The sequence below is a fragment of the Gossypium raimondii genome, chromosome 6 (assembly GCF_025698545.1).
Source record: "Gossypium raimondii isolate GPD5lz chromosome 6, ASM2569854v1, whole genome shotgun sequence".
Lineage (NCBI taxonomy): Eukaryota > Viridiplantae > Streptophyta > Magnoliopsida > Malvales > Malvaceae > Gossypium > Gossypium raimondii.
This window is the reverse complement of record NC_068570.1, coordinates 32153869-32163807: the sequence shown is the minus strand read 5'-3', so window position 1 is coordinate 32163807 and position 9939 is coordinate 32153869.

Here is a 9939-nt window from a genome sequence, read left to right as displayed (position 1 = left end):
AATGTTATTTTATTAAATCTTTCTTCTACTATTTAATCTTTGGGTTTGAATGTTTTTAGCATGGAACTTTCTACTGCGGTCACTGACACTAGAAAGTGCAGTGACAGTTCAAGCTAACAAACATGACAATGGAAGTTGCTTGAGGATTAAAGGAATTTAATCCACTTGTTCTTAATAGTGTTCCATTGCCATCACCGAAAGGTGTGGCTAATGTGCATGTTTAAGTCTTAGTTTAAATATAGAAGTTAAGCTTGGTAAGATATTCATTACAATTTAATGCATCGACAATCACCTATCTTGTTATACCTTGTGAGTACTTAGTATTCTGTTGAATATTCTCGTTGGGGATCCCAACTTATCATTATCATGTTTTATCTTATTGTTTTTAAGTTAGTGCTTCGACAACTACTTTCATAATTTATCTCGTTTCTATCTATTTATTGCACTAACATTAATAGACAAAAGACAACCATCCTCGTGGGATCGATATTTGACAGACTCATATCTGTCTACTATACTTACATCCATAGTGTACGCTTCCACATTATTGATGTGACGTTAAATAGTTGATCAAGTTTTGACGTCGTTGTTAGGGATGGCTTTTGTTTGATGTTTTTTTTTATTTTATAATATTTAGTTATTACTAACTTGTTTTCTTTTTGTCGCTATTTTCACATTTTATTTTAGGTGTTGTATGACCCGAAGAAATTCGGAGTTTATTTCTGATTTTGATCCAGAAATTGAAAGAACCATTTGGAGGAGACTTCAAGAATAAAGGAATATGGCTTTACCAAGAAACTATGAAGTCATACCCCCGATGCAGCACCAAAATGCTAATGACCCACCATTGCTGCAAGATGCTCAAATACAAAACAGGACTATACGAGATTTTGTAGTACCTGTCTTGGATGACTTACAATAGGGAGTTGTTAGGCCAGCAATCTAAGCTAGAAATTTTGAACTCTAGCCAGTAATGTTTCAAATGCTGAATTCTAATGGGCAATATGTTGGACTGGCACATGAAGATGCACGAGAACATCTTGAATCATTTTTATTGATTTGTGCTTCCTTTAGTCAACAAGGCATTTCTGATGACACTTTGAAGATGCAATTATTTCCTTATTCCTTGCAAGGAAGAGCTCGTGTTTGGTTCCTTGGGCTACCAGCCAGATGAGTTACTTCTTGGAATGCACTAGCAACACATTTTGTTTTGCAATTTAACCCATCGACAATGAATGCTCATCTCTGAAATGATATTACAGCTTATCATCAGCTGGATGATGAGAATCTTCACACCGCATGGGAATATTATAAATATTTGCTTCGACGTTATCCCATGCACGACATTCAACAGGAAACACAAATTGAGATTTTCTATAATGGGCTAAATTCACACACAAGGAATCTTGTCGAAGTATCAGCCATTGGTCATTTGCTGGATTGTACATATAATGATGCTATTGGAATTCTTGAGAGAATTGCTCAGAATGATTATCAATAATCAATATCCTATCTCTAGAGCTACACAAGTAAAAGATACTCTGGGAGTTATTGAATTTGACGCAATATCTACACTTAGTGCTTAATTTTTTTCTCTTGCAAATATGATAAAAATATATGCAAGGGACTAGTGTCGTTGCCCCTATACAAGTCGCTCAACAAGCTGATGTTCCTACCTTTTGTTGTGAGATTTGCAGTGACAACCACAGCTATGAAGATTGTCTACAACATACAGAGAATGCGTTTTATGTTAGTAACATCCGCAACAATTCTTATGGCACCTCTTATAATAATCCTGCACGCAATCAACAGTCTTGGGGAACTCAGAATACTGGACAAAATACTACGAAATTCTGATATGAGAATATATCTACTTAAGGCAATTATAATTCAAGACAAGAGAATGACAATCAACAACATCAGAACTATAATCAACGTACTTAGATGCATCCACAATAAAGCCAGATGCATCCACACCAAAATCAAACACAGCCACAACACTCTTCAATGCCAAATCAGCATGTTCTAGAACATCGACGACAATAGTACATGTAAGCTTCTCATTTTGACCTGTTAGCAGCTCTTGAGGCTTTAATGTGAGAGTATACGACTACCACATAAGCTATTATGCAAGATAATTCATCTTCTATTCGGACGTTGGGGGCACAATTAGGACAAATTACTTTGAATCTGAATACTCGACCGCCGGGCACACTACCTAATGACACGAAAAATCCAAATCCGAAGGGAAAAGAACACTGCAGAGCTATCACTCTCAAGAGTAGTAAACAAATTGGTGAGCCGACTATAGGCTTTACTGTAGCACCTCAAGATACTGGTGAAATGGTCCCTAGGTAGAAGGTTGAATTTGAAGAGCTTGTCGATGTACCAGACAAAGAATTTCCACAAATTGTCACTCATATGCCTAATGTCCGACCCTCGAAACTATCGATGCAATTAGATGTATCTCTACATTTACTTTTCCACAAAGATTCAAGGAGAATGAGCAAGATCAGTAGTACCAATAGTTCCTGAACATACTGAAGCAACTTCAGGTTAATATTCCTTTAGTAGACTCTCTTGTGCAAATTCTGAATTATGGGAAATTTATGAATGAGCTCTTGTCAAAAAAGAAGAAGCTCAGTGATATAGAAACTATTGCACTAACAGAAGGCTGTAGTGCTATTTTGACAAATAAGTTTCCCCCCAAAATGAAAGATCCTAGGAGCTTTACTATCCTATGCTCAATTGACAACCATTATTTAGGCAAGGCTTTATGAGACTTGGGAGCTAACATAAACCTAATGCCAGTATCTACTTTTAAAAAGTTGGGAATCGATCACATGAAACCTACTGCAGTGACATTGCAACTAGTTGATCGATCATTGGCTCAACCTGAAGGGAAAATCAAAGATATCTTAGTTCGTGGGGATAAATTCATTTTTCTAGCTGATTTTATCATACTTGACTTCAAGGCAGACAAGGAGGTTCCCATAATCTTAAGACGACCATTTTTATCCACCGGACGAACTCTTATTGATGTTTACAAAGGTGAACTGATCATACAACTTAATGATGAGCATGTTACCTTCAGTGTTTTTGAATCTATTCAATGTAAGGATAAAGAAGAATGCCATACTATCGATGTGTTAGATGATCTAATTGAGTAAGAATTCAATCACCAAAGCACAATACTTTCTGAGGAGTTTGCAATGACATCTAATGATGAATTCTTAGATAATTGTGAGAGCATGGTTGAAGATAATAGTATTAAACTCAGGCATGGATGGCAGATTGAATCCTTAGACTTAGCTAACAGAACAGCTCCAATTTACAACCCATCTATTAACGAAGCTCCTACTCTAGAATTGAAACCACTACCTACTCATCTTAAATAAGTCTTCCTTGGTGCTAACAATACTCTCCTAGTTATTGTCTCCGCAACACTAGATGTAACTCAAGAAGAGAAATTGGTCCATATTCTTAAGCAACATAAACGAGCTATTGCTTGGAGTATTGTTGATATTTGATGCATTAGTCCATCTTTTTGCATACACAAGATCAGTTGGAAGATGAAGGCAAGCAATCGATTAAGCAATAAAGAAGATTAAACGAGAGGATGAAGGAAGTTGTTAAGATAGAAATTATAAAATGGCTTGATGTTGGAATTATTTACCGTATTTCTGATAGCAATTGGGTGAGTCTAGTGCAATGTGTTCCTAAAAGAGTGGGATCACTGTGATTAGCAACGACAAAGATGAATTAATTCCTACACACATTCCTACGGGATGGCGAGTCTGTATGGATTATCGCAAACTTAATGTTGCCATAAGGAAGGACCACTTCCTACCTCATTTCATTGACCAAATGTTGGGCAGGCTTGCTGGAAGAGCCTTTTACTGCTTCTTTGATGGCTATTTAGGGTACAATCAAATTGCTATTGCACTAGAGTATTAAGAGAAAACAACTTTCAAATGTCCCTTTGGTACTTTTGCTTTTCGCCGTATGCCTTTCGGTCTTTGCAACGCACCAGCCATATTTCAAAGGTGCATGATGGCAATATTTTTAGATATGATTGACGATTCTTTAGAGGTTTTTATGAATGATTTCTCAGTCTATAGGAATGATTTTGATCATTGCGCTGATAATTTGGATAAAGTATTGCAACTATGTGAAGACACACATCTTGTTCTAAATTGGGGAAAATGACATTTCATGGAAACTGAAGGCATTGTGTTAGGCCATTGCATCTCTAGTCAAGGCATTGAAGTAGACAAAGCTAAAGTGGAAATCATTGAGAAATTACCTTCACTAAAAAATGTGAAAGGTATTCGCAGTTTTCTTGGGCATGCAGGGTTTTACCGAAGATTTATTAGAGATTCTTGAAAATTGCAAAGCCCTTATGCTCATTACTAGAATAGAATCGAAAATTCCTCTTTGATGATGCATGTCTGAATGCATTCATTCAATTAAAGACGCAGCTAGTAAATTCACCAGATTGGTCTCAACCTTTTGAAGTTATGTGCGATACAAGCGACTTTGCTAATGGTACTGTTCTAGGACAACGCAAGGGAAAAATATTTCACGCAATATATTATGCTAGCAAAACTCTTACAGAGGCTCAAGTCAATTATACCACTATAGAGAAAGAATTCTTGGCTATAGTTTTTGCTTTCAACAAGTTTTGTTCTTATCTTGTCTGAGAAAAGGTTACCAAATTTACTGATTACTCGATGTTGAGATATCTTTTTGCGAAAAAGGATTCAAAACCAAGACTGGTACATTGGATCTTACTGTTGTAAGAATTTGACATCGAGATAAAAGACCGCAAGGGTTCAGAGAATCAAGTTGTAGACCATCTGTCTTGATTGGACGTTGGCAGCAAAGATGGAAACATACTTCAAATTGTCGACACATTCCCAGATGAGAAGTTGCTGTAGATGCAACCCCTTGGTATACAGATTTGGTTAATTATTTAGTGTGTGGAAAACTCCCATTGGGTGTCACAGGCCATAAAAAAGAAAGATTTCTTCGTGAAGTAGTGAAATATCATTGGAATGAGCCATATTTATTCAAGGTATGCAAAGACAACATTATTCGACGTTGTGCTCCAGAAGAGGAGATGCTTTCAATCCTGAAGCACTATCATGATGCTCCTTATAGAGGTCAATCCGGTGGCATACAAGCTACTAATAAGGTTCTCCAATCAGGATTCTACTAGCCTTCATTATTCAAAGACGCCTACCATTTTGTGAATCAATGCGATAGGTGTCAGCGTACTTGTTCTATATCCTAACGCACAATGAAATGTTGTAACAGCCAATTATAGAGGTTGAATTGTTCGATGTTTGGGGTATGGATTTTATGGGACCATTTCCAAGTTCAGTTGGAAATCTTTATATATTAGTAGCTGTTGACTACGTCTTGAAGTGGGTTGAAGCTGTTGCAGTCCCAAAGGATAATGCAAAGACAGTGCTTAAATTTTTTCACAAGCATATACTCACCCACTTTGGCACACCAAAGGCATTGATTAGTGATCAGGTTACACACTTTCATTGCAACCAAGTGGCAGCCGCACTGAAGAGATATGGAGTTAATCATAGAATGCCTACTACTTATCATCCACAAACTGATGGACAAGCCGAAGTATCGAATCGAAAAATTAAAAATATTCCTGAGAAGGTTGTGAACCCTTCGATGAAAGATTGGTCTTCCAAACTTTATGACGCTTTATGGGCATTGCAGACAGCATACAAAACTCTATTAGGGATGTCGCCGTATCAATCGATTTTTGGGAAAGCATGTCACTTGCCAGTTGAACTGAAGCACAAAAAAATGTGGGCAATTAAGGAGGTAAACATGGACTATGAAGCTGCTGGAAAAAAAAAGGCTGTTGAATATCACTAAACTAGAAGAGATTAGGCGAAATGCCTATGACAACGCTGCAATTTACAAGGAAAAGACCAAACGATGGCATGACAGAATTATTTTGCAGCGATAATTTATCGCGGGTCAACAAGTTTTATTATTCAATTCTAGACTAAAATTGCACCCGGGTAAATTGCGCTCACATTGGTCTGGACCTTTCGAAGTTGTCGAAGTATTTCCCTATGGTGCAGTCACAATCAGAGATTTACATGATGGAATCCAATTCAAAGTGAATAGACAGCGGTTGAAACACTATTTTGGGAATATTAATCAAAAGTAGGCAAAGACCATTAAATTAGTCGAAAATTTTTAATTTTTATTGAATTTATCATTATGTGATTTTATTTTATTTGTTTTTGTTCAAGTTTGTTTTACTTTTTTTATTTTTGCAGAATAATTAGGTATCATTGTCGAAGCACTTGGGCTCTATTGTCAACACAATTCGTACTATTGTACTGTCACGTGTGACTTACCACGAATGAAGGGCAGATCAGAATTTTTAGATCCCACCGTTTGATCAAAAGTGACCTAGTCGTCTGATTTGTCTGAATGGGCGCAATTCCTATTGGACACATTTATTCCCACCAGCTTTATATCTTTTCACGTAAAAAAATCACACATTTCCATCTTTTTCTTTCACTCACTATAAACCCCCTTCACTATTCCGACTATAACACATACAAAGAAGCCATTTTTATTCACTTTCTCTTCCCCAAGCTCGTACCTTTACAACTTTAAACCATCTTCACTCCACAAAACAAACAAAATATGACAAGAACGAGAGGATCAATCAAGAAAGCCACCAAGCCTGTTGAAGAACACTTATCTTCTGCAACTATTGTTCGTGAATCAGAATCCTCCATGCCAACGGAGAAAAAGGAGCCGGTGATCTTTTTAACGAAAGAGGCCAAGGACCGATTTCAAGACAACTTTTGAGGCAAAACTTCCACCTAGAATAGGGCATTCTCATTTCACAATAGCAAGACTTGGGCAAGTAAGTCTACAAAACCATCTCTAAGTTGAAGTGGGAGACTTTCAACATTCATCCTGAAAGCTATTCTCCTTCTTTGGTACGTGAGTTTTACGCTAAACTTTATGATCATGAGTTAGAGTTTATCTTTGTTCGAGAAGGCTTAATCCCATGGGATGCTAAAAAAATCAATGAGCTGTAGAACACTAAAGTGGATGTAGATGAACACTCCGAGTTTATTGAGGATATCACAGACGACGAAAGGGACCTAGTGGTGAAGGATTTATGTGTCGAAGGAGCATTGTGGATGGGTTCACATCAAAAGAATTATACAATGCATCGCCGCTTCCTGACACTATAAAGCAAAATCTGGTTTCATTTTGTCAACTGCAGGCTACTGCCCTCTACTCACCGCACCATATTCAACCTCTATAGAATATGCCTGATACATTCAATTGTCAAGGGAAATACTCCACCAGGAAATTACTGACTCCCCCGCAAGGCAAACTGGAAATTTGGTTTTCCCATTGTTGGTGGTGCTATTGTGCCAGTAGAAAGGGATCATGCCCCGTGATGATGAAGAGGTCCTAGAGAATAAGTGCTTGATAAATGAAGTCTCTATTGAAAGAATGACTCGTGGCAAAGATACACTGACAATGAAGGAGGCAAAAACCAGCAAAACAAGGAAGGACAAAACCAACGCAGAAAGTAAGGGAATAAACCTGACTGCAAAGACATCATTGTTGCACAAAATGCAGGATATCAAAAAGTTGGCCAATTCCATCAACAATAAGCAAATCAAGCTTGTCGCTACAATAGAGGATATGCACAGATCACAAAATTTGCTCTACACTTATACCAAGGCCTGTAACAAATCTATTGTAGCCACATTAAGTTAGTTAAACCCGGCCCTGCTCTCAGAATTTCTAATGTTCCTACAAATCATCTGAGATTACGAACCCTCATCCTAGGAAGATGACTTAGGAGACTAAGACGGATCGATGGAATACCCTCCCATTGTGCACATCTCTGATGATGAGAAAGATTGATAGCCTGGTCAAGGGTGAATTCATTGTTAGTCAAGAGGCGCCTGCTGTAGATGAGGAAGTTGATATGGGAGAGGAGGAAGTCCGTGTTGCAGTTGTGAATGAGAAGTCTGAGGAAAAAAATACTGAGAAAGAATCTGTTGAGAACATTATCAATGCATCTGAGTTTGTGGATACAACTACTGATAATCTGGAGTGAGATGGAGCTAGACCGGCAGAAGCTGTAGAGGTAGCCAGTGAGAAGCACCATAACTCATTGGTGATAGTGGTCTATACCGAACCACTCAAGGTGACCCCTTCTACACAAGAAGCAGCCGATGATACCGAGGAAACTCCAAAAACATAGGAGAAATCTGAGGACCGTGCGAAGCCAAAATAAAAGAAGAGAAAGCACTCCAAAGAAAAAACAGCAAGAATGAGGAGAAAAAGAGGAGGAAGAAGAAACATCGTGCAGCCACATTGATGGCCGAGGAAAACTGAGTTAGTTTATTTTAAGTTTTAGCTGTAGTATTCATGCATTGCATGTAGCTGTAATTTTTATTTTGTTAGTGCACATTGTCGTTACATTTTTATTGTCATTGCATTTTAATGTTAGTACATTGGGGACAATGCAAATTTAAGTTTGGGGGAATGCATATGGGGTTTGGATATACACCCACATTTCAAAAAAAATTTGAGTTTAATGAAGCATGTAAGGTTTATTTGTGGTTAATGCAAATGTGTTTAAAATTTTTTGTTACATTCGATGCTTAATTCTTAAATCATGTGAATTATAAATGAATGTGTTAGATAAACTTGACTGAATGTTGTATCTTTAATTCTTTGATGAATGGTTTAGGTTGCATTAGTAATGGATGACTAGTAGTATTCTTTGAATCATGAATGAATCTATTTTTTACAGCTACTTATATATATAGTTATGAATAAGAGACACTCCAAAGTGGGTGTACTGTGAAATGTTAAAGAGGGAACACTCCAATGCAAGCTTTAGAAAAATAAATCTGGCCAAAGGCTGTCATTGCATGAGTGTGTGTCTGCGCAATTATGTATTCCCTAAGGGTTTGTTGCACTCCATCGTTACTCCTCAGGAACAAGGGTACAGTAATGCAACAATATCCCTTATTCATAAAAAAAATGAGAGACATATATTGTACAATAAATGTTGTATTGGTAGATAGAATTTAGGATTTAAAGCATGAAGTTGGTTTTGATAAAGTTGCAATCTTATCCATTCATACTTATGTATTGTCGATACAATATTCTGTCATCTGATGTGACTCGTTCATTGGGGTTTTAGGTGATTCAAGTTGCTTGAATGATCATTTGCCTTAGTGAATTCTTATGTAGCCTTGCTAGGGGTGTGATAGTACTAGAAAGAACATATATTTTCTCCCTACTTATTGGTTAATTTGTCCTCATTTAGTTATCTTTAGCACATATTTTAGAATTTTCAGTTTAGTAAATTGTATTTTACAACTCAGTGGATCTTAACCTATTTATCTTTAATTTTTTCATGTTTTGGTACTAATGTCGCTGCATGAGTATTGCTAGATTGCACCCAGAATTGTCGCAGCACCTAACAGCTGTCCCGATAAGAACAAAAAGGTGTAAGCTGGGCAGTATAGTACAACTAACTTGTACGTATAGAGACGGCATGATTCTGATGAAAGGACATCTGTGCTATTTGGAAAAATAAGAATATTCACGTGAAAAGAAAAGGGGGTTTTTTTGGGGGGAGATTATCTTCTTCAACATATCTTTTGAAGTTTTTCAGCTATGGCGGCTTAAGCCTCCTACAAATGAACCGACGTGAAAGGGATGCAAATTAGCTCTTGACGAAGAGCTCTGAGTGTGACACAATAGGGAATTGAGAGATCAAGTTGGGATTTTCTAGGAATAGTACTCTCTACTTGTTTCTTTTATATTTATTTTCTAAACACTGGTGATTACTTTCTATTTCATGTTTGCACGGAAGTATACATGATTTCTGGGTTA